Source organism: Mobula hypostoma, chromosome 4 (assembly GCF_963921235.1).
Source record: "Mobula hypostoma chromosome 4, sMobHyp1.1, whole genome shotgun sequence".
NCBI classification, from domain to species: Eukaryota; Metazoa; Chordata; class Chondrichthyes; order Myliobatiformes; family Myliobatidae; genus Mobula; species Mobula hypostoma.
In genome coordinates this window covers 144,461,010-144,485,338 of record NC_086100.1, presented here as the reverse complement: position 1 = coordinate 144,485,338, position 24,329 = coordinate 144,461,010, and the positions used below count along the sequence as shown (strand labels likewise).

Below are 24,329 nucleotides of genomic sequence, written 5' to 3'. Positions count from 1 at the left end.
CAGGAAGGCCTTTGACAAATTCATGCATAGGAGGCTGGTAAAGAAGGGTCAGTCGCATTTGCTTCACTGGAGAAGCCAGAGAGTGGTAGTAGAGAGGTGGTGATTGGAGGCCTCTGACTAGTGATGTGCCACAGAGATCGGTAATAGATCCATTGTTGATTGTCATCTAAGTCAACAATTAAGATGATAATGTGGTAAACTGGATCAACAATTTTGCTAATGACACAAAGATTTGGGGTGTAGTAATCGGCAAGGAAAGCTATCAAAGCTTGCAGTGGGGTCTGGACTAGCTGGAAAAACTTGGCTACAGAATGACAATGAAATTTAATGCAGACAAGTGAGAAGAGTTGCACTTTGGGAGAACAAACCAAATTATGGCTTACACAGTGAACGGCAGGCACTGAGGAGTGTGGTAGAACAGAGGGATCTGGGAATTACATATCTAATATTCCTTGAAAGTTGCATCACAGACTGATACCATCACAAGGAAAACTTTTGGCACACTGGCTTTCATAAAACCATAAATTTGTACATGGCTTATCAGCAGCGTCAAGGGAGCTTTAGCAAGAGGGATTTATCACAGGGCAGTGGTGGTTATTTAAAAAGGGAGCTTCAAGAGCGTTTGTCCATTTTATGCGGTCTATCAGCAGCATCAAGAAAACCTTATCAAAAGGGATTTCTCATAGGTCAGCAGCAGTTAATTAAAAAAAGAGCTTCGAGAGCATTTGTCTGTGGCTTATCAGCGGATGTAACTGGAGCACCAATCATGAGTTAGGTAGCAGTGAAGAGTCAGGCATAAAGGGGAGGCACTGCCTAATGGAGCAGTTATCAAAGGAGTCGTGATCGACGGAGTGGTCTGAGGCAGAGTGGTAGAGCTTTGGTGATAATAGGTTGAGGCGAGTTAAGTTACCTGTGAAGAATAGAATCAGGAAGTATGTCTGTGAGGCCAGTGTTCTGCACTGGGTGGCAGATGTGGGATGTCCGGGTGATTTCCAGCTTCCCAGACGGCCACATCTGTGCCAGGTTCTTCAAGCTGCAGCTCCTTAGGGACTGCATTAAGGAACTGGAGATGCAGCTCAATGACCTTTTGCCGGTCAGGGAAAGTGAGGAGGTAATAGAGAGGAGCTATAGGCAGGTAGTCACACCAGGGCCTCGGGAAGCAGCTAAGTGGTGACAGTCAGGAGAGGGAAGGGCAAGAGTCAGATACTAGAGAGTACCCCTGTGGCTCTCCCCCTTAACAATAAGTCCTTGTGTTTGAGTACTGTTTGGGGGATGGCTACCTAGGTGAAGCAACAGTGGCCGCTTCTCTGGCACAGAGTCTGGCCCTGTGGCTCAGGAGGGTAGGGAAAGGAAGAAGACAGCAGTAATAGGGGTCTCTATAGTTAGGGGGTCAGACAGGCGATTCTGTGGATGCAGGAAAGAAACACGGATAGTAGTTTGCCTCCCAGGTGCCAGGGTCTGGGATGTTTCTGATCGCCTCCACGATATCCTGAAGTGGGAAGGTGAACAGCCAGAGATTGTGGTGCATATTAGTACCAACAACATAGGTAGGAAAAGGGAGGAGGTCCTGAAAACAGACTGCAGGGAGTTAGGAAGGAAGTTGAGAAGCAGGATCTCAAAGGTAGTAATCTTGGGATTACTTCCTGTGCCATGTGACAGTGAGTATAGGAATAGAGTGAGTGCGGCTGAGGGGTTGGAGCAGGGGGCAGGGATTCAGATTTCTGGACCATTGGGGCCTCTTTTGGGACAGGTGTGACCTGTACAAAAAGGACAGGTTGCACTTGAATCCTAGGGGGACCAACATCCTGGCAGGGAGGTTTGCTAAGGCTATTGAAGAGAGTTTAAAGTAGAATTGCTGAGGGGAGGGAACCGAACTGAAGAGACAGAGGAAGGGGCTGTTGGCTCACAAATAGAGAAAGCTGGAGATAGTGTAAGAGGGAGGATAGGCAGGTGATAGGCAAGGGATACCCTCAGACCAATGGTTTTATATGTGTCTATCTTAATGCAAGAAGCATCATGAACAAAGCAGATGAGCTTAGTGCATAGATAAGTACTTGGAGCTATGATGTTGTGGACATTACATAGACTTGGATGACTCAGGGGCAAGAACGGCTACTGAGAGTGCCAGGCTTAATGTGTTTCAGAAAGGACAGGGAAGGAGGCAAAAGAGGTGGGGCATGGCACTGCTGATCAGAGATAGTGTTAAAGCTGCAGAAAAGATGGATGTCATAGAGAGATTGTCCACTGAGTCTCTGTGGGTGGAAGTTAGAAACAGGAAAGGGTCAATAACTCTACTGGGTGTTATTTACACACCATCGAATAGTAACAGGGACATCAAAGAGCAGATAGGGAGACAGATTTCCATCCAGGGGGTCAGTGTGGACAGGGTAGAGGATTACAAATACCTGGGGATACGAATTGACAATAAACTGAACTGGTCAAAGAACATTGAGGCTGTCTACAAGAAGGGTCAGAGCCGTCTCTATTTCCTGAGGAGACTGAGGTCCTTTAACATTTGTCGGACGATACTGAGGATGTTCTACAAGTCTGTGGTGGCCAGTGTTATCATGTTTGCTGTTGTGTGCTTGGGCAGCAGGCTGAGCGTAGCAGACACCAACAGAATCAGCAAACTCATTCGTAAGGCCAGTGATGTTGTGGGGATGGAACTGGACTCTCCGACGGTGGTGTCTGAAAAGAGGATGCTGTCCAAGTTGCATGCCATCTTGGACAATGTCTCCCATCCACTACATAATGGACTGGTTGGGCACAGGAGTACATTCAGCCAGAGACTCATTCCACTGAGATGCAACACTGACACAATATGTAGATAAGCCTACAAGAGGAGAGGCTGTACTTGATCTGGTATTGGGAAATGAACCTGGTCAAGTGTCAGGTCTCTCAGTGGGAGAGCATTTTGGAGAGAGTGATCACAACTCTATCTCCTTTACCAGAGCATTGGAGAGGGATAGGAACAGACAAGTTAGGAAAGCACTTAAATGGAGTAAGGGGAAATTTGAAGCTGTCAGGCAGAAACTTGGAAGCATAAATTGGGATCAGGTATTCTCAGGGAAATGTACAGCAGAAATATGGCAGATGTTCAGAGGATAGTTGCGTGGTGTTATGCATAGGTACATTCCAATGAGACAGGGAAAGGAATGTTGGGTACAGGAACCATGGTGTACAAAGGCCGTTGTAAATCTAGTCAAGAAGAAAAGAAGAGCTTAGGAAAGGTTCAAAAAGCTAGGTAATGATAGAGAGCTAGACGATTATAAGGCTAGCAGGAAGGAGTTTAAGAATGAAATTAGGAGAGCCAGAAGGGGCCATGAGAAGGCCTTGGTGGGCAGGATTAAAGAAAACCCCAAGGCACTCTACAAGTACGTGAAGAGCAAGAGGATAAGGTGTGAGAGAATAGGACCAAACAAGTGTGACAGTAGAAAAGTGTGTATGGAACCGAAGGAGATAGCAGATGTACTTAATGAATACTTTGCTTCCTTCAGTATTCACTACGGAAGAGGATCTTGGCAATTGTAGGGATGACTTACAGTGAATTGAAAAGCTTGAGCATATAGACATTAAGAAAGATCTGCTGGAGCTTTTGGAAACCATCAAGTTGGATAAGACACTCCCACAGGCTACTGTGGGAGGCGAGGGAGGAGATTGCTGGGACTCTGGCGATGATCTTTGCATCATCAATGGGGACGGGACAGGTTCCAGAGGATTGGAGGGTTGCTGATGTTGTTCCCTTATTCAAGAAAGAGAGTAGAGATAGCTTGGGAAATTACAGACCAGCAAGTCTTTCTTCAGTAGTTGGTAAGTTGATGGAAAATATCCTGAGAGGCAGGATTTATAAACATTTGGAGAGGCATAATATGATTTGGAATAGTCGGCATGGCTTTGTCAAAGGCAGGCCATGCCTTATGAGCCTGATTGAATTTTTTGATGATGTGACTAAACACGTTGATGAAGGTAGAGCAGTAGATGTAGTGTATATGGATTTCAGCAAAGCATTTGATATGGTACCCTGCATGGAGGTCGGTGACCAGTGTTGTGTTCAGGGATTTGTTCTGGGACCCTTTCTCTTCATGATTTTTATAAATGACATGGATGAGGAAGTGAAGGGATGGGTTAGTAAATTTGCTGATGACACAAATGTTGGGAGTATTGTGTATAGTGTGGAGGACTGTCAGATATTACAGCGGGAAATCGATAGGATGCAAAACTGGGCTGAAAAGTGGCTGAAAAGTGTGAGGTGGTTCATTTTGTTAGGTCAAATATTATGGCAGAATATAATATTAATGGTAAGACTCTTGACAGTATGGAGGATCGGAGGGATCTTGGGATCCGAGTCCATAGGCCACTCAAAGCTGCTGTGTAGGTTGACTCTGTGGTTAAGAAGACATATGGTGCATTGGCCTTCATCAACCATGGGATTGAGTTTAAGAGCCGAGAGGTAATGTTACAGCTATATAAGACCCTGCTCAGACCCCACTTGGAGAACTGTGCTCAGTTCTGGTCACCTCACTACAGGAAGGATGTGGAGACTCTAGAAAGGGTGCAGAGGAGATTTACAAAGATGTTGTCTGGATTGGGGAGCACGAGAATAGGTTGGGAGAACTCAGCCTTTTCTTCTTGGAGCAATGGAGGATGAGAGGTGACCTGATAGAGATGTATAAGATGATGAGGAACATTGGTCATGTGGATAGGCAGAGGCTTTTTCCCTGGGCTGTATTGGCTCACATGAGATGGCACAGTTTTAAAGTGCTTGGAAGTAGGTACAGTGGAGATGTCAGGGCTAAGTTTTTTTACTTAGAGAGTGGTGAGTTTGTGAAATGGGCTGCCAGTAATGGTGGTGGAGGCAGATACAATAGGGTCTTTTAAGAGACGCCTGGATAGGTACATGGAGCTTAGAAAAATAGAGGGCTATGGATAACCCTAGGTAATTTCTAAATTAAGTACGTGTTCAGCACAGTATTGTGGACCGAAGGGCTTGTATTCTGCTGTCAGTTTTCTATGTTTCTATGTTTCTAAATCAAAGTATTGAGTACAGGAGATGGGATATTGTTGTATAAAATGTTGGAGAAGCCAAATTTGAAATAGAGTGTGCAGTTCTGGTCTCCTACCTACAGGAAAGATATCGAAAGATTGAAAGTGAACGGAAAAAAAAATACATGAATATTGCTGGAACATGAGGATCTGAGTTATAAGGAAAGATTGCATAGTTTATGACTTTATTTCCTGAAGTGTAGGAGAATGAGGGGAGAGTTGATAGAGGTATACAAAAAGGTATAGAGATAGGCTAAATGCAAGCAGGCATTTTCCTCTCATGTTGCTTGAAACGAGAACTAAAGATTGTAGGTTAAGGGTGAAAGGCGAAATATTTAAGAGAACCTGATGGGATCTTCTTTACTCAGAGTGTAGTGAGAATGTGGAACAAGCTGTCAGAAAATTGGTGGATGTGGATGTGATTGCAACATTTAAGAGAAAATTGAATATGTACATGGATGGGAGGGGTATGGAGGGCTATGATCCAGATGCAGCACAATGAGACTAGCAGAATAGTCGTTCAGCATGGGCTAGGTGGACTGACGGACATGTTTCTGTGCTAGGGTGCTCTATAACTCTTTGACTCAGTAGTTTTCCCTCACATCACTTTAGTTTTTTTCCCTTTCATATTATATACTACATTTGCTGGCTCTTGACTGCTGTAGGTCAAGACATATCTACACATGACAGCACAGAATAGAAGAGCTGGATGTTCTTTAATTTACATATCCTTGCCCCACAACTATGCCCCAACAGCCTACCTACATCTTTTCAGGTGGACAGGCTAGCCATGGTAAAAGGAATCTCTTTGAACATCAATCTCCTGACACCAATTATTAACGTAAAAATGCCTTATCATTTTTACTAGAGTGCTTTTACTAGATGCTGCTGAGGATACTGCACTCAGTCAATCTAATTTGGGATCATTATGCAATGAAAAATTTGATGAGAATGTATTATTTTCATGTGCCAAATGGCTTCCTCCTGTGACGTGGGTAACATGTCGAGAAGATACTATGCTATTTTTAATCCTGGTATTTGTGTATCGCTATTAACCTTACCCAAAATGAATGCATATTGTACACTTTTTGATCAATAATTGTACCAGTTGTATGTTTAGTCTTGTTATGACTCATCCAACTCTGTGCAGCTGCTACACTAAATCAATATTCAGTTGACATACTTCAATTATTTTTCTAATGTCAACAGTATTTTTTTCAGGCAATATGCACTGCAGCAACTTTGCAAGATTACACTAATCTACCAAATCTCTGACTTTGCCTACTGAGTAGGGTAAGGGCAGGAAACACCAAAAGCAAGTTCTTCTTAGAAATATGTTCTAAGAAATATATCATCATTCCTTAATCATCGCAATCTGATACCTGGAACTCCTGACCAATCCTTACTCTCAGAGTACTAACACCAGTGACACTTCTCAGCACAGTTAGCTTGGGCAATGAAGCCAGCATTGTCAATGACACACAAATGTGGTACATGAACTAAATAAAGGGATGAATATTATTTTCAAACAAAGTTGCATTTTACTTTGATTTTATAAAACAATAAATTGCTTCTAGATTCAGACTATTTATTTCAAACAATGTGATATTTCTCATAATAACATGTCTACTGTGAATTTAAAAACACAAACATGAGGAAATCTGCAGATGCTGGAGTTTCAAGCAACACACATAAAAGCTGATGGTGAACGCAGCAGGCCAGGCAGCTTCTCTAGGAAGAGGTACAGTCCACGTTTCGGGCTGAGACCCTTTGTCAGGACTAACTGAAAGAAGAGTTAGTAAGAGATTGAAAAGTGGGAGGGGGAGGGGGAGATCCAAAATGATAGGAGAAGACAGGAGGGGGAGAGATTCAGCCAAGAGCTGGACAGTTGATTGGCAAAAGGGATATGAGAGGATCATGGGACAGGAGGCCCAGGGAGAAGGAAAAGGAGGAGGGGGGGGGGAAAGCCCAGAGGATGGGCAAGGGGTATAGTGAGGAGGACAGAGGGAGAAAAAGGAGAGACAGAAAGCAAATGTGTGTATATAAATAAATAACAGAATAACAGATGGAGTACGAGGGCGAGGTGGGGTGTTAGCGGAAGTTTGAGAAGTCAATGTTCATGCCATCAGGTTGGAGGCTACCCAGACGGAATATAAGGTGTTGTTCCTCCAACCTGAGTGTGGCTTCATCTTTACAGTAGAGGAGGCCGTGGATAGACATATCAGAATGGGAATGGGATATGGAATTAAGATGCGTGGCCACCGGGAGATCCTGATTTCTCTAGCGGACAGAGTGTAGGTGTTCAGTTAAATGATCTCCCAGTCTGCGTCAGGTCTCGCCAGTATACCCCACACTATACCCCTTGCCCATCTTCTGGGCTTTCCCCCTCCTCCTTTTCTTTCTCCTTAGGCCTCCTGTCCCATGATCCTCTCATATCCCTTTTGCCAATTAACTGTCCAGCTCTTGGCTCCATCCCTCCCCATCCTGTTTTCTCCTATCATTTTGGATCTCCCCCTTCCCCTCCCACTTTCAAATCTCTTACTAGCTCTTCTTTCTGTTAGTCCTGACGAAGGGTCTCAGCCCGAAACATCAACTGTACCTCTTCCTAGAGATGCTGCCTGGCCTGCTGCATTCACCAGCAACTTTTATGTGATTTGCTTGTCTACTGTAAATATCTTTTCTTATTATGAAAGAAAACCAATCTCTTCCAAAGTACAAAACTAATTATAGAGTGGAACTAATCTCAGCCGGTAGATTAATAAAGTTTCAGAGGAGTATTCTCTACATTCCCTCCTTTTTCTTTTGCAGAAAAAAAGACTTTTGGTATTGCTGTAGGCAACTAATGTTAAAAATCTCTTTAATGGTGCTTGAATAAGAAAATACTTTGGTTACATGGACCACTAACATTGAGATCTCCCTCATGCTTATCCCATCAATGGAGCCTGGAATTGTTGCGCAGACTTCTTGGGGAGATATTAATGTTTATCAGTGTGACAACAGGCTATCAACTTGCTTCCACATAATATGGCTTCTTTCATGATTGTAGAATTTCAAAACTTCTGATATTCTGGGTGGAATTTGTCCAATATATAGGAAAGGCATATGTTAGTTCAGTGATTGAGGAGTGTGGGATAGCATAGGATCAGGGATCTGGATGGAATATGATTTTAATTTTCTGAAGATGTGCAACATGTAAAAATGCATCAACTATTAATTAAACAGTACTTTTCATTTTTTAATATCCCTTCTTGTTTCATGCTTCTCCGGGCTCTTAGAAACAAAGTTAAACTATCAACAACATAATTTCTTACTGCCTCCAAAAATCAGGCAGCAAAACTTCTTCTAAAGAGATTGATGTTTATCTAATATGGTGGTGACCCAGAGTCTAGTTTTGGTTTCCCAATTCTTGGTCCCCAACCCACCATACTAATACTGTTACTAGGTTCTCGAAATGAATGGAGCCACTTACTTAAGGAACCTCTCGGTATAGAGGATAACTTGCTTCCACATTGTTTGGTGACTTCCGTGCTCACTGGTGTGTCTATTGTAGGAAACACAGAGACATTTCTATCAATGGAATAGGAGGTGGTTTATGGGGTGAGTGGAGTGCTTTGAATTTTGTGAGCTCATTTGTTTCATCTACCATTTACATTGGGTTTTTGTGTTGCCCAAAATGGCTTATAGCTTTTAATACCATCCCAGACATTGTTTCTTTGGTTTAGGCAGTCGTGTGTTAGAGATTTTGAAATGTCAGTCGGGTGTTGCATTTTTGCAAGGAAGTGCTGAGCACATCGTTGAATATTTTTTTCTGTTGGCCTGGCGGTCACCTTCCTTTGTCAGCGTTTAAAAGGCAGCTTAGAAATCAGTGTAGAAGATCTGAACAATATAGTCAATCCAACACAATTTAGACTTTTTTTTTAGATTATGAGAACACGCAGACCTCTTTTATTGTCATTTAGAAATGCATACATGCATTAGGAAATGATACAATGTTCCTCCAGAGTGACATCACAAAAAACAGGACAAACCAAAGACTAACACTGACGGAACCACATAATTATAACATAGTTGCGGCAGTGCAAAACAATACCATAATTTGATAAAGAACAGACCATGGGCACGGTAAAAAAAAGTCTCAAGTCCTGATCGACTCCCCAGTCCCCGATAGCAGGCGGCAAAGGGAGAAACTCCCTGCCATAAATCTCCAAGGCACCGACAACTGCCGATGCCTTAGAAGTAGCTGAGCACAGCCGACACCGAGTCCATCCATCCGAGATCTTCAAGCCTCCTGACCAGCTCCTCCAATGCAGCCTCCCGAGCGCCATCCACTGCTGAGCGCCTTCGACCTAGCCCCGGCTGTCAAAACAAGCAAAGCCGAGGGTTCGGGACCTTCTGCTCTGGAGATTCCAGTTACCACACAGTAGCAGTGGCAGCGAAGCGGGCATTTCAGAAGCTTCTCCAAGTGTTGCTCCATACCGTCACGTCTTTCTACATCAAATCAGGATTGCGCACGGTCCCCTACTTGACAGACAACAGATATCATTCCCCAGAGATGCCGTGTGTGCTGCGTCACGCCGCCATCTTCTCCTCCTCCTGAACTGGGACTTCATTGCTGGGCACATTGAACTGGGAAGGGATACAGAAACTATCCTTTGCAGTAACTTTGGAATGTTTTATAGAGGTAGTGCTTTAGTATCTTTCTTGAGATGTCTCCTATAGATTGATGCAGATTCAGAAGTAGACGTGTCACATAGCATATCATGAATTGGTGCTGATTTTGGAACTCAAGACAGAGAATTTGTAGAATGCCTACAAGGTGGCTTTTTAGAGCAGCTGTGGTTAAGCCCACTGGGGGATCAGCAATTCTGGATGACGTGTTGTGTAATGAACAGGATTTGATTAGCCAGCCCTTAGGAGGTAGTGATCATAATATGATAGAATTCACCCTGCAATTTGAGACAGAGAAGCTGAAGTCAGATGCATCAGTATTACAGTGGAGTGAAGTGAATTACAGGGGAATGGCCAAAGTTCATTGGAAAGGGTCATTAGCAGGGATGGTGGCAGCGCAGCAATAGCTGGAGCTTCAGGGAGCAATTCAGAAGGTGCAGGACAAATATATTCCGAGGAAGAAGAAGTATTAATGATAAGACTCTTGGCAGGGCGGAGGATCAGAGGCATCTTGGGGTCCGAGTCCATAGGACGCTCAAAGCAGCTGTGCAGGTTGACTCTGTGGTTAAGAAGGCGTACGGTGTATTGGCCTTCATCAATCGTGGAATTGAATTTAGGAGCCGAGAGGTAATGTTGCAGCTATATAGGACCCTGGTTAGACACCACTTCGAGTATTGTGCTCAGTTCTGGTCGACTCACTACAGGAAGGATGTGGAATCCATAGAAAGGGTGCAGAGGAGATTTACAAGGATGTTGCCTGAATTGGGGAGCATGCCTTATGAGAATAGGTTGAGTGAACTCGGCCTTTTCTCCTTGGAGTGACAGAGAATGAGAGGTGACGTGATAGGTATGTATAAGATGGTGAGAGGCATTGATCGTGTGGATGGTTAGAAGCTTTTTTCCCAGGGCTGAAATGGCTGCCACAAGAGGACACAGGTTCAAGATGCTGGGGAGTAGGTACAGAGGAGATGTCAGGGGTAAGTTTTTTACTCAGAGAGTGCTGAGTGCGTGGAATGGGCTGCCGACAACTGTGGTGGAGGCAGATATGATAGGGTCTCTTAAGAGTCTTTCGTTTAGGAACATAGAGCTTAGAAAAATAGAGGGCTACAGGTAAGCCTAGTAATTTCTAAGGTAGGGTCACGTTTGGCACAACTTTGTGGGCCGAAGGGCCTGTATTGTGCTGTAGGTTTTCTATGTTTCCATGTTTCTATATTCTAAAGGCAGGATGACACATCCATGGCTAACAAGGGAAGTCAAAGCCAGCATCAAAGCAAAGAAGAGGGCATAAAATAAAGCAAAAAATAGCTGGGTTAGAGGATTGAGAAGCTTTTAGAAACCAACAGAAGGCAACTAAATAGCCATAAGGAGTGACAAGATGAAATACAAAGGTAAGTTAGCCAATAATATCAAAGAAGATACCAATTTTTTTTCAGATATATATATATAGGGTAAACAAAAGAGTAGATATCAGACGATTGGAAAATGATGCTGGAGAGGAAGTACTGGAGGACAAGGAAATGGTGGATGAACTGAATAAATATTTTGCATCGTTCTTCACTATGGCAGACACAAGCAGTATGCCGGATGTTGGAGAATGTCAGGGGGCAGAAGTGAGTACAGTTGCTATTACTCGGGAGAAGATGCTTGAAAGCTGAAAGGTCTGAAGATAATAAGTCACCTGGACCAGATGGACTACACCCGAGTTTTCTGAAAGACGTAGCTGAAGAGATTGTGGAGGCATTAGTAATGATCTTTCAAGAATCACTAGATTCTGTCATGATACCAGAGGACTGAAAAATTGCAAATGTCACTCCATTCTTCATGAAGGGAGGGAAGCAGAAAAAGGAGATTATAGGCCAGTTAGACTGACCTCAGTGGTTGGGAAAATGTTGGGGTTGATTGATAAAGATGAGGTTTTCCTAAAGGGAAAATCTTGCCTGACAAATCTGTTGGAATTCTTTGAGGAAATAACAAGTAGGATAGACAAAGGAGAATCGGTGGATGTTGTGTACTTGGATTTTCAAAAGGACGTTTGCAAGGTACACAGATGAGTCTGCTTAGTAAAATAAGAGCCCATGGTATTACAGGAACGATACTAGCATTGATGGAACATTGGCTGATTGGCAAGATACAAAGAGGGGGAATGCTTATCATATGAGGAGTATTTGATACATCTGGGCCTGTACTGAATTGAATTGAATTGGCTTTATTACTTATATCACTCATATACATGAGTAAAAATCTTTATGTTACATCTCTGTCTAAAGATGCAATGTGGAATTTATAGTACTTTGTCCTGTTGTACATACTATTTTATTATAGTGATCATAGTATCGAAATACAATTGTATCAGCGTGAATTAATCAGTCTAATGGCCTGGTAAAAGAAGCTGTCCTGGAGCCTGTTGGTCCTGGTTTTTATGCTACAGTATCATTTATCAGATGGTAGCAGCTGGAACAGTTTGTGGTTGGGGCGACTCGGGTCCCCAAGGATCCTTCGGGCCCTTTTTACAAACCTGTCTTTGTAAATGTCTTGAATAGTGGGAAGTTCACATCTACAGATGCGCTGGGCTGTCCGCACCACTCTCTTCAGAGTCCTGTGATTGAGGTACAGCTCCCATACCAGGCAGTGATGCTCTCAATTGTGCCCCTATAGAAAGTCCTTAGGATTTGGGGACTCATGCCAAACTTCTTCAACTGTCTGAAGTAAAAGAGGCACTGTTGTGCTTTTTTCACCACACAACCAGTATGTACAGACCACGTGAGATCCTTAGTTATGTGTATGCCAAGGAACTTAAAGCTATTCACCCTCTTAACCCTAGATCCATTGATGTTAATAGGGCTAGCCTATCTCCATACCTCCTGTAGTCCACAACCAGCTCCTTTGTTTTTGCAACATTGAGGGAGAGGTTCTTTTCTTGACACCACCGCGTCATGGTGATGACTTCCTCTCTGTTGACTGCCTTCTTGTTATTTGAGATTAGGCCAATCAATGTAATATTGTCAGCAAATTTAATTAGTAAATTAGAGCTATGGGTAGCGACACAGTCATTGGTATACAGAGAGTGAAGGAGGGGGCACCTGTATTGAGGATCAGAGGGGCAGAGGTGAGGGAGCCCACACTTACCACTTGACGATGATCTGACAGGAAGTGCTGAATCCAGCTACACAAGGCAGGGTGAAGGCCAAGGTCTCTGAGCTTCTTGTCGAGCCTGGAGGGAATTATGTTGTTGAATGCTGAACTGTAGTCCAAGAACAGCATTCTCACATAAGCATCCTTCTTCTCCAGATGTGTAAGGACAGTGTGTATAGATTGGGCTATTGCATCATCTGTCGATGGGCTGTGTCAGTAGGCGAATTGTAGGGGTCCAGTGTGGGTTGCAGTGTGCTGTGGATATGGTCCTTGACCAGCTTCTCAAAGAATTTACATATTATTGAGGTGAGTGCAATAGGACGGCAGTCGTTTAGACAGAATCAGGTTTATTATCACTGGCATGTGACATGAAATTTGTTAACTTAGCAGTGACACTTCAATATAATACATAATCTAGCAGAGAGAAAAAAATAATGATAATAAATAAAATAACACACAATAATAAATTAACAAATAAATCAATGACGTATATTGAATAGATTTTTAAAAACATGCAAAAACAGAAATACTGTAAATTAAAAAAAAAGTGAGGTAATGCCCGAAGCTTCAATGTCCATTTAAGAATCGGATGGCAGAGGGGAAGAAGCTGCTCCTGAATCACTGAGTGTGTGCCTTCAGTCTTCTGTACCTCCTACCTGATGGTAACAGTGAGAAAAGGGCATGCCCTGGGTGCTGGAGGTCCTTAATAATGAATGCTGCCTTTCCGAGACACCACTCCCAAAAGACGTCTGGGTAATTTGTAAGCTAGTGCCCAAGATGGAGCTGACTAGATTTACAACCTTCTGCAGCTTCTTTCGGTCCTGTGCAGTAGCCCCTCCATACCAGACAGTGATGCGGCCTGTCAGAATGCTTTCCACAGAACAACTATAGAAGTTTTTGTTGACATTGCAAGTCTCTTCAAACTTCGAATAAAGTATAGCCACTGTCTTGCCTTCTTTATAACTACATCAATATGTTGGGACCAGGGTTAGATCCTTTGAGGTCTTGACACCCAGGAACTTGAAGCTGCTCACTCTCTCCATTTCTGATCTCTCCATGAGGATTGGTATGTGCTCTTTTGTCTTTCCCCTCCTGAAGTCCACAATCAGGTCTTTCCTCTTACTGATAGTGAGTGCCAGTTTGTTGCTGCGGCACTATTCTACTAGTTAGCATATGACACTCCTGTATGCCCTCTCGTCACCACCTGAGATTTACCAACAATGGTTGTATCCTCAGCAAATTTATAGATGGTATTTGAGCTATGTCTAGCCACATAGTCATGTGTATTTAGAGAGTAGAGCAGTGGACTAAGCACACACCCCTGAGGTGCACCAGTGTTGATGGTCAGCGAAAAGGATATGTTATCATCAATCCGCACAGACTGTGGTCTTCCTTTTCGGAAGTCAAGGATCTAATTGCAGAGGGAGGTACAGAGGCCCAGGTTTTGCAACTTCTCAATCAGGAATATGGGAATGATAGTATTAGATGCTGAGCTATAGTCCATAAACAGCATCCTACGTAGGTGTTTGTGTTGCCCAAGTGGTCTAAAGCCATGTGGAGAGCCATTGAGATTGCATCTGCTGTTGACGTATTGTGGCAATAGGCAAATTGTAATGGATCCAGGTCCTTGATGAGGAAGGAGTTCAGTCTATTCATGACCAACCTCTCAAAGCATTTCATCACTGTCGATGTGAGTGCGACTGGGTGATAGTCATTAAGGCAGCCCACATTATTCTTCTTAGGCAGTGGTATAATTGTTGCCTTTTTGAAGCAAGTGGGAACTTCTGCCCTTAGTAGTGAGAGGTTGAAAATGTCCTTGAATACTCTAGTTGGTTGGCACAGGTTTTCAGAGCCTTAGCAGGTACTCCATTGGGACCATGTTACCTTGGTCTTTTTAGGTACAGGAACATTGGTGGATGTTCTGAAGCAGGAGGGCACTCTATACTGGGAGAGGGAGAGATTAAAAATGTCTGTAAACACACCTGCCAATTGTGCCGCACACACTCTGAGTACCCACGCTGGGATGCCATCCAGTCCGACAGCCTTACGACTGCCCACTCGTTGGAAACACCTGTGTACTTCTACCTCAGGGATGACCAAGGTGCAGCTCGCTTTGACAGCTCTCCTCAGGGGCTCAGTGTTGGCAACATCAAACTGAGAGTAAAAACAGATTTAGCTCATCTGGGAGAGAGGCAATGCATTTAGCTTTGAAGTCTGCGATCATGTGCAGAACTTGCCCTAAGCTGTGTGTGTTATTGGTGGAGTGCCGTGTCTGGATCTTGTCCCTGTATTGTCGTTTTGCTGCCTTGATGATTTTGCTAAAATTTATGATAATGCTGTGAGATCTCATTGACACCTATGGAACGTTGAAATACCTAGATAGAGTGGATGCAGAGAGTGGGGGAGTATAGGGCCAGAGGGTACAACCACAGAATTTAGAATGGAGATAAAGAAGAATTTCTTTAGCCAGAGGGTAGTGTAGCTGTGGAATCTATTACCATAGGTGGCTGTTGAGCATACTTAAAGCATTGCAGGAGAATGGGGTTGAGTGGAAAATGCATCAGCCGCGATCAAAAGGCAGAGCAGACGGTAGACGGAATGGCCTAATTCTGCTCCAGTATCTTATGGTACAATAGCCTTAAGAAGTTTTATGACAAATATGAAATCTGGATCGTTGAGTCATTCAGCGCAGAAACTGGTTTAATGGCCCATTATTTCAATGGCAACCATCAAATACGTATCTATTGTTCTCTATTTATCAGCAATTGGTCCACAATCTTCTGTACCTTGCAATTTGAGTGCTTTTGATGGTTGTCATCCACCTGTCTTGAAGGACAATGGGTGATGATGATGATCATCACAAGCACAAGTGGAATGTATGGAGATCCAAAGATGCACAGTTGTCATGATCCACCTCTCGGACTCACCAGTGTAGTCCAAAGGAAAGCTTATGAAGTAATTTGTTAGCACCAGCTTGACCGCATGTTCTGTCGAAGGATGTTCAATGATGTCCAGCCAGTTAAGGGGCTCCACTCCCGATTTGCTGTCTGAGTTTGTTCCCGTAGCTTTCCTCCCTCCCGAGGCTGCCCACCAGACAGTGGAGCTATTTACCCATAGGTGGGGATCTGGTTCAAGAGCACCAGGGCGTGTCCATACACACGGTGGGCCTACGCGCTATGTGTGCAGGGGCCAGACCTCTTCCCCATCCTCTTCAGCCTGTTTCAAAAGGATTTCAGTTTCCATGTGTCACCAGTGAGGAGACACTGCATGCAGTTTGCTGTTGGAGAGGCAATGTACTGGAAGGGAGAGACTTACACATTCAGCTCTCCTGCTAGCCGGTTGTGGAAAATAAAAATGAGAGTGACAAGCACTACCTACTACATTACCACACATATAGATCCTCAAACATCTTTCTCTTCATTTTTTAAAAAGCTGTTGCACACACATTATGTGAATTTCATCTTTGATGCCTGTCTTTGTTACACTTCGAGAAATAAGAGTGGTTCACATTTTCCAGGACTTCATTATGAATTTTTATTTTTCAAAGGCATTGCGGTGCAGTTGATGTTGATTGGGAGGGACATTTGTTTGCAGATAGTATCATAGAGCTCCAGAACCTTTGGTCCAACAAGATTTAAAATGGACTGAGGGGTCTGGACTATATACATATACATTTGTCTGGTTGCATTTTTACTAATATTCTACACCTATGTGCTTGTATATATGAGGACTGGTCTACAAAGACACAGATTTGCCTAGCGATAGTCAAGGGTCAAGGGGAGGACCAGCGAAAGCCATGGTGTCACCTAGCAGGTGACTGGGGCCAGTCAACAGATGATATCGGTAGGCGGGGAGGGTCTGGACTGTATATATACATGTATATTCTGCTTCGTTGTAATTTTATTGATATTGTATATGGGCATGTTGACGTGTGAGTAACACGCCACAGCATCTCTGGCAGGGAAGGGTGATTGGTGGTGGGGAGTGGGGTGAGGTGGGCCTCCGGACTCTTATTACATGATTGTGATCTTGTGCGTGACTGTTGGTAATGTGTCTTTGCACCTTGACCCTGTAATAACACTGTCTCGTTTTGCTATATACATGAGTATTCACATATGGGTAAATGACAATTAAACTTGAATTGAATTTGCCTTTGACTACCAAAATGCCAAGTCCCATTTACCTGTGTTTGGCTCATATCCCTTAATCTTTCCAATCTCTGTATTTTTTCATGTATCTTTTAAATGTTGTAATTGTACTTATCTCTACCACTTCATTTGGCAGCTCATTCCATATATCCACCATATATCTGTGTGAAAAAGATGTCACTCAGATCCTATTTAAATCTATTCCTTCTCATTTTAAACTTATGCCCTCTGGTTTTACCTTGTGAACTGTGACTAACTGCCCTTTCTGAACCATTCATAATTTTATAAACTGCTATAGGTTGACCCTTCAGTGTCCTGTGGTCTATGGAAACAGTCCCGCCCTATCTAGTCTTTCCTTATAGTTGAAATCCTCCAGTTTTGGCAATATTAATGTTAATCTTTTCTTCACACGCTCTAGTTTAATCGTATCTTTCCTGTAGCATGGCAACGGAAGTTCTGCAAATACTCCAAATATTAGAATAAATCTCATCCTCTCATTTGCTCTTTGACTAGTGGGAACACATTGAGTAGGTTCATAATTCTGTTTATCTATGCAAGAGCAAGAAAGAATTTTACCAGCTTACATAAAGGACTAACTATGTAATGCACATTAACATTTAGGCATCCAATAGTCTTCCTATTTATTGGTAAAGTCCAAGTGATGGATTGTTAGTGACTGAGGTTAATGATGGAAGTTGTATAATCTGTTTTCTGATAAAACAACTCAGTTCTTTCCCATTGTATTTGCAATGTCACGGTCGTATTTTTGAAAGTCCAGCTAGGTAATATGCTGACACTCTGGTAGCGGTAAATGTGCAAAGTGTGATTCCTCTGAGTTTATCAATGCTTTGCTTATCCCAGTTCTGTACCACTGTGTGATGGTTAAGTGAGTGGACTTGCAGTTAAAGTTTCAAAGCATGATCTAAGGCTTGAGTTTGAATCCCTACTTTCCAGCTGGGGAATTTAAATTCAGATAGATAAAGAAAATATCTTGATCTTCACCAAAAAAAAGTCTCAATATGGTATATCTTAAAGTCAGTGGTCTTTTTGTAGAAACCCATCTGAAGAAATTCTACTAACTTTATCCAATTTGGCTTAATGGCAATTCCAAACCCATCAATGTGGTTGACTCTCAGTGTTTAACCACAATGATATTTGGTCAGAGAAGTAACCATGGAGGTGAAAGCCACCCACCAACAGATATAGTTCAACATAACATTGGGTCTGTCGTACTATTTCTTACATTAATTTAAACATATTGTGTAACTGCCAACAGCTCAAGTATCATCTGACACAACTTTTCCACTTCTCTTCTCTCCTCTCCTCTCCTCTCAGCATTCCAAAGAGATTGTTCACTCCATGATGCTCTAGTCCACTCCATTGTCTCTGTTAATACAGAGCACTCTTCTCATGGTGCCTTCCAGTGTAACAGGAGGTCTGACACTAGATATTTTACCTTCCCTGGAGGAGATCTGACACTAGGTATTTTATCTTCCCCTTTCTGTCATACATCAGTATGTACAACTTCTAGGTAAAGTAGTGACTCACTTGTATCTGTTCCAATTAAGTTCACTACATTTAGTGCTCATGTTCCGGTCTTTTCTATATTGGATAAAATGTTTTAAAGCTAACTTACGTCCAGTCTACATGAATAAACTCAAGCTTCCAGTTGCCCATTACTTTAAATCTCTACCTCTCTCGCACTGCGATTTCGTTTTCTTTGCCTGATTAGAAGGAAGGTCAACATAGCACAAGTTTGGGATTTTATTGTCTCAGGGTTCAACACTGAATTAAACAATTTGAGATAATCAGCCATTATCCCACATCCCTGTATCCCACATTTCCAGTGATCGGATTTTTTTAAATCCTGGAATCATATAATTGTACAGCAAAGAAATTGGCTCATTATGTCCATGCAACCATCATGTACTTATCTATAACAAATAATTTACTAATATTTGGCCTGTACTCTTTATATTGTGGCACATTAAGTGCATTTCTAGATTTCCCTTACATTTTTATGACACTATTTGTCTCTACCAGGATCATCACCTTTTTGCGGTGGAGAGGCTTCAGAGGTCCTGAGATCTCGAGAGTGATGCTGCCTGGAGCTAAGCTCCTGGTAGGATCACTTTTGGCGATAGGAGGTTCCAAAAAAAGAGCGATTCAAGCAAGGTCTCAGTGATGGAGCTGGCAGAAGATAATGACACATCACAGCGGAAGTGAAGGCAGAGGAAAGCTGCAGCAGTCCTCTTGCATTGCATGCCACTGAACCCTGACCCTGATCTGTCAAAGCTGGCTACACAGTAGCCATTCCACATTAAACAAAGTCATGCACAGGTATTCTCCATTAAGGGAATAACCACTTAAGAGAACACCATACTCAACTCTGGTGATCACACCACTCCACCACTCACTAGGATATGCAATCCAAATTTCAATAATCTTCTGAGTGAACAAGTTCTTCCTCGGTTAACCTCTAAACAGTCAACAGTTATATCCAAATTATTAATGTATAGAACAAATTGTACAGACACCAGTATGAATTCCCCTACACATCATCTGTTATAGCTTTAAGGTCTTGACTCATCACCAAAGCCCATTTGGATAAGCGCACCACTGTTCCTACAATCATATGGCACCTTACCTGTGGCCAGTGAAGATTTCAAAATATCTTCTTTTTGACCATTTGGTAATATCACATTTTGTTTGCCTTATTTGTTTGCACCTTTTCTAAACACAAACTCGCCATCCCCCCCATCCCCTTGTTTCTTTCCCCTCTCCCGCCTACTCCGTCTTCCCATCAATGACCCACACACTCCTCCCACTGAGTCCTCTCCCATAAAATTTCCAATCTGCCCTCCCCACATTTCTTACTTGATTCCATCCTTGACCTTCCTCTCCCACCAGATTCTATAATCTGCAGCAACACACACGAAATGCATGAGGAACACAGCAGGTCAGGTAGCATTTACAGAAGGAGATAAACAGTCACTGCTCTGAGGTCCAAAACATTAGCTTCCTTCCTGCCATAGCTGCTGCATGACCTGCCGAGTTCTGCCAGCAGTTTGTATATTCTGCTCATGATTCCAACATGTGCATTTCGCAAGATTTCCTCCATCATCTGCAGCCCTCCACCAATCAACTTCCTGGCTCTTTTGCTGTTTTCACTCTTCCTTCCTCCAACTGCCTATCACTTCATGTCACCTGGATCCATCTATCATCTGCTAACTCTTGCTCTACCCTTCCATTCACCTGTTTATACTGGCTACCTTCTCTCTATCTTTCAGTTCAGACCTACAATATTCCTTGATCTAAAATATCAACTGTCTATTTCTACCATAGTCTCTGACTAGTTGAGATCCTTCAGTGCCTTTTTTTTTGCTCCTGATTCCAGCATCTGCAATCACTTGTATCTTCATTTAGTCTCCTCCTGGTTTCCATTTAATCATATTCCTCTCAGTTTATTTTCTCTGTCTCTGTCTTTCATCCAATTTCTCTACACGTTTTGTTTTATTTCTGTAAAAGCTGTAAAAGCCTTTATAGATATGTAAAAAGGAAAAGACTGGTAAAGACAAATGTAGGTCCCCTGCAGACAGAAACAGGTGAATTGATTATGGGGAGCAAGGACATGGCAGACCAATTGAATAATTACTTTGGTTCTGTCTTCACTAAGGAGGACATAAATAATCTTGCAGAAATAGTAAGGGACAGAGGGTCCAGTGAGATGGAGGAACTGAGCGAAATACATGTTAGTAGGGAAGTGGTGTTAGGTAAATTGAAGGGATTAAAGGCAGATAAATCCCCAGGGCCAAATGGTCTGCATCCTAGAGTGCTTAAAGAAGTAGCCCAAGAAATAGTGGATGCATTAGTGATAATTTTTCAAAACTTGTTAGATTCTGGACTAGTTCCTGAGGATTGGAGGGTGGCTAATGTAACCCCACTTTTTAAAAAAGGAGGGAGAGAGAAACCGGGGAATTATAGACCGGTTAGCCTAACGTCGGTGGTGGGGAAACTGCTGGAGTCAGTTATCAAGGATGTGATAACAGCACATTTGGAAAGCAGTGAAGTGATCGGACAAAGTCAGCATGGATTTGTGAAAGGAAAATCATGTCTGACGAATCTCATAGAATTTTTTGAGGATGTAACTAGTAGAGTGGATAGGGGAGAACCAGTGGATGTGGTATATTTGGATTTTCAAAAGGCTTTTGACAAGGTCCCACACAGGAGATTAGTGTGCAAACTTAAAGCACACGGTATTGGGGGTAAGGTATTGGTGTGGGTGGAGAATTGGTTAGCAGACAGGAAGCAAAGAGTGGGAATAAACGGGACCTTTTCAGAATGGCAGGCGGTGACTAGTGGGGTACCGCAAGGCTCAGTGCTGGGACCCCAGTTGTTTACAATATATATTAATGACTTGGATGAGGGAATTAAATGCAGCATCTCCAAGTTTGCGGATGACACAAAGCTGGGTGGCAGTGTTAGCAGTGAGGAGGATGCTAAGAAGATGCAGGGTGACTTGGATAGGTTGGGTGAGTGGGCAAATTCATGGCAAATGCAATTTAATGTGGATAAATGTGAAGTTATCCACTTTGGTGGCAAAAATAGGAAAACAGATTATTATCAGAATGGTGGCCGATTAGGAAAAGGGGAGGTGCAACGAGACCTGGGTGTCATTATACACCAGTCATTGAAAGTGGGCATGCAGGTACAGCAGGCGGTGAAAAAGGCGAATGGTATGCTGGCATTTATAGAGAGAGGATTCGAGTACAGGAGCAGGGAGGTACTACTGCAGTTGTACAAGGCCTTGTTGAGACCACACCTGGAGTATTGTGTGCAGTTTTGGTCCCCTAATCTGAGGAAAGACATCTTTGCCATAGAGGGAGTACAAAGAAGGTTCACCAGATTGATTCCTGGGATGGCAGGACTTTCATATGAAGAAAGACTGGATGAATTGGGCTTGTACTCGTTGGAATTTAGAAGATTGAGGGGGGATCTGATTGAAACGTATAAGATCCTAAAGGGATTGGACAGGCTAGATGCAGGAAGATTGTTCCCGATGTTGGGGAGGTCAAGAACGAGGGGTCACAGTTTGAGGATAGAGGGGAAGCCTTTTAGGACCGAGATTAGGAAAAACTTCTTCACACAGAGAGTGGTGAATCTGTGGAATTCTCTGCCACAGGAAACTGTTGAGGCCAGTTCATTGGCTATATTTAAGAGGGAGTTAGATATGGCCCTTGTGGCTACGGGGGTCAGGGGGTATAGAGGGAAGGCTGGGGCGGGGTTCTGAGTTGGATGATCAGCCATGATCATAATAAATGGCGGTGCAGGCTCGAAGAGCCGAATGGCCTACTCCTGCACCTATTTTCTATGTTTCTATGTTTCTATTTCCTTTTTCTCATCCTCATCATTATATGCCATGTCGTATGATGTGAGTGATCATGATGACCATGACTATAATCATTCTTGACAATTTTTTCTACAGAAGGGGTTTGCCATTGCTTTCTTTGGTGCAGTGCTTCGCAATACAGATGACCCCAGCCATTATCAATACTTTTCAGAAATTGCCTGCCTGGTGTCAGTGGTTGCATAACCAGGACTTGTGATATGTTCCAACTGCTCATGACCATCCACCACCTGCTCACCTGGCTTCAAGTGACCCTGATCAGGGGTCTGAGCAGGGACTGCACTTTGCTCAAGGGTGATCTGCGGGTTAGTGGAGGGAAGGGCCTGCTTTGGTACAGGCATATCTCCACCCTGCCACTCAAGATATTTGTTCTAAGATCTGTTAAAAAATAATAGATCTGCATATCTCTGCATATATTTTTTCTGACCCGTGTGACTTGCATGATATTTTGTGCTTTATTTCAAGTTTACATTTGCATTATTTGGCTCATGAAATGGTGAGTTTGGTGAGGTTGGTGAGTTTGGTGAGGTTTGTGAGTTGCCATTCTATTTTGCAAAAGATCCGTAAACATGTTAACTTTAAAATGCCATTAAAAATCAGACTTCTCGTCCTTTTGATACCATAAGGGAGATGTTAAGAGGCAACCACACAGTCATATGTTCCCAAATTTTTCATCCCTTTTACTCAATTCATGGGAAATAAGCAGTATTTCAACGAAGATAGTAAGCAATACAGAAGACAATCATTGTTTATTTTCCCTAAGAACTTGACAATCAGACTCTGTTATCCTGAGAATAGTTGTAACCATGAAATTCTTTGATGGAACTCCTGTTTATTTTATATTGTTCACTAACAATCCTTTGTTTGCCTTTTAGAACACAGACTCTTAAACCACAAGAAAGGAATATCAGCAATAAACACTAGGTTAAAAGTGAATTGACTTTACTGAACTGGACAAAGCTCCACAGATTGACCAGGCCCGGGAATTCATTATTCAGGACTGTGTCAGGGCACAAACACCTTATTGAAATAAACATTAACTGTTCACTCTGATGTACCTTCTTAAACATTGTGTATACTCATTTTGCTGTATTTCTTTGAATTTAACCACAATAATGACTTTTTGGGCAAATTAAAATATTCTGGAATTAATTGTGAAATTGATATCTTAAAGGCTTTATTGTAATGATGTGATCAATGGCAGGATCAAGTACAGTATGTTAAATGACTTCATGCACTGCTGTATCTAGACCCAGTTCAAATATCAGTATGAAGGAAACCATCTTTCCTGATTATCATCCAAATGCTCTGCTGGCTGTTGCTTGAAGCCAGACACACCAATGAGGAAAACATTGATTTTCTAAGTATAGACTTCATTGCTGGTGATTATTTTATAACAGTTGGATCATCACTGTACAGCAACATTAGTTTCATTTACAAATGAAATTACTATTTAAGTCAGCAGTGGGAACTTATATATTGTTCTGTGTGGGTGGTGTAACACACTGTTCTTTTTGTATTGCTGTTGATCTTTTTAGTGTATGAGGAAACTATGAGCAAGATATTTTCACATACTATTGATGCATGCTAGATAATGAGATGACAAATGCAATACAATAAAGTCTTCAATAAAAAATTATGGCTGCATTAGTGTGAAATAGCTAGCAAATCTTAGATCTTGATATCTGATTAATGGGCCAGGATGTTTTGCCAGTTGAAAACAACCCAGGCTTGCTGCTGGAGTCTAAATTAAACCGGTGCAGCTCCTCAATGTCAAGTTGACGATACATTCTCGTCCGCCTTTCATGGTGATAACCTGCAGAGCTGCAGGACATTGCATGCCACAATGTTAATGTAGAAGAAGAAGGCAGAATATAAAACAGGTGAAAACAAAGACCCACAGCACCCTTCTGCACCTATTTAACATGCTG

General features: G+C 42.6%; 1 long non-coding RNA gene across 1 annotated transcript in view; it reads left to right on the top strand.

Annotated features, from left to right (window-relative positions):
* The window catches only part of LOC134344943 (uncharacterized), an 85,745-nt gene extending 61,748 nt beyond the window's left edge, over positions 1-23,997 (top strand). The window contains exon 4 of the long non-coding RNA XR_010017570.1: positions 23,274-23,997. This is a non-coding gene — a long non-coding RNA (uncharacterized LOC134344943). The remainder of the gene's footprint in view (positions 1-23,273) is intronic.
* The last annotated feature ends 332 nt before the right edge of the window (positions 23,998-24,329 follow it).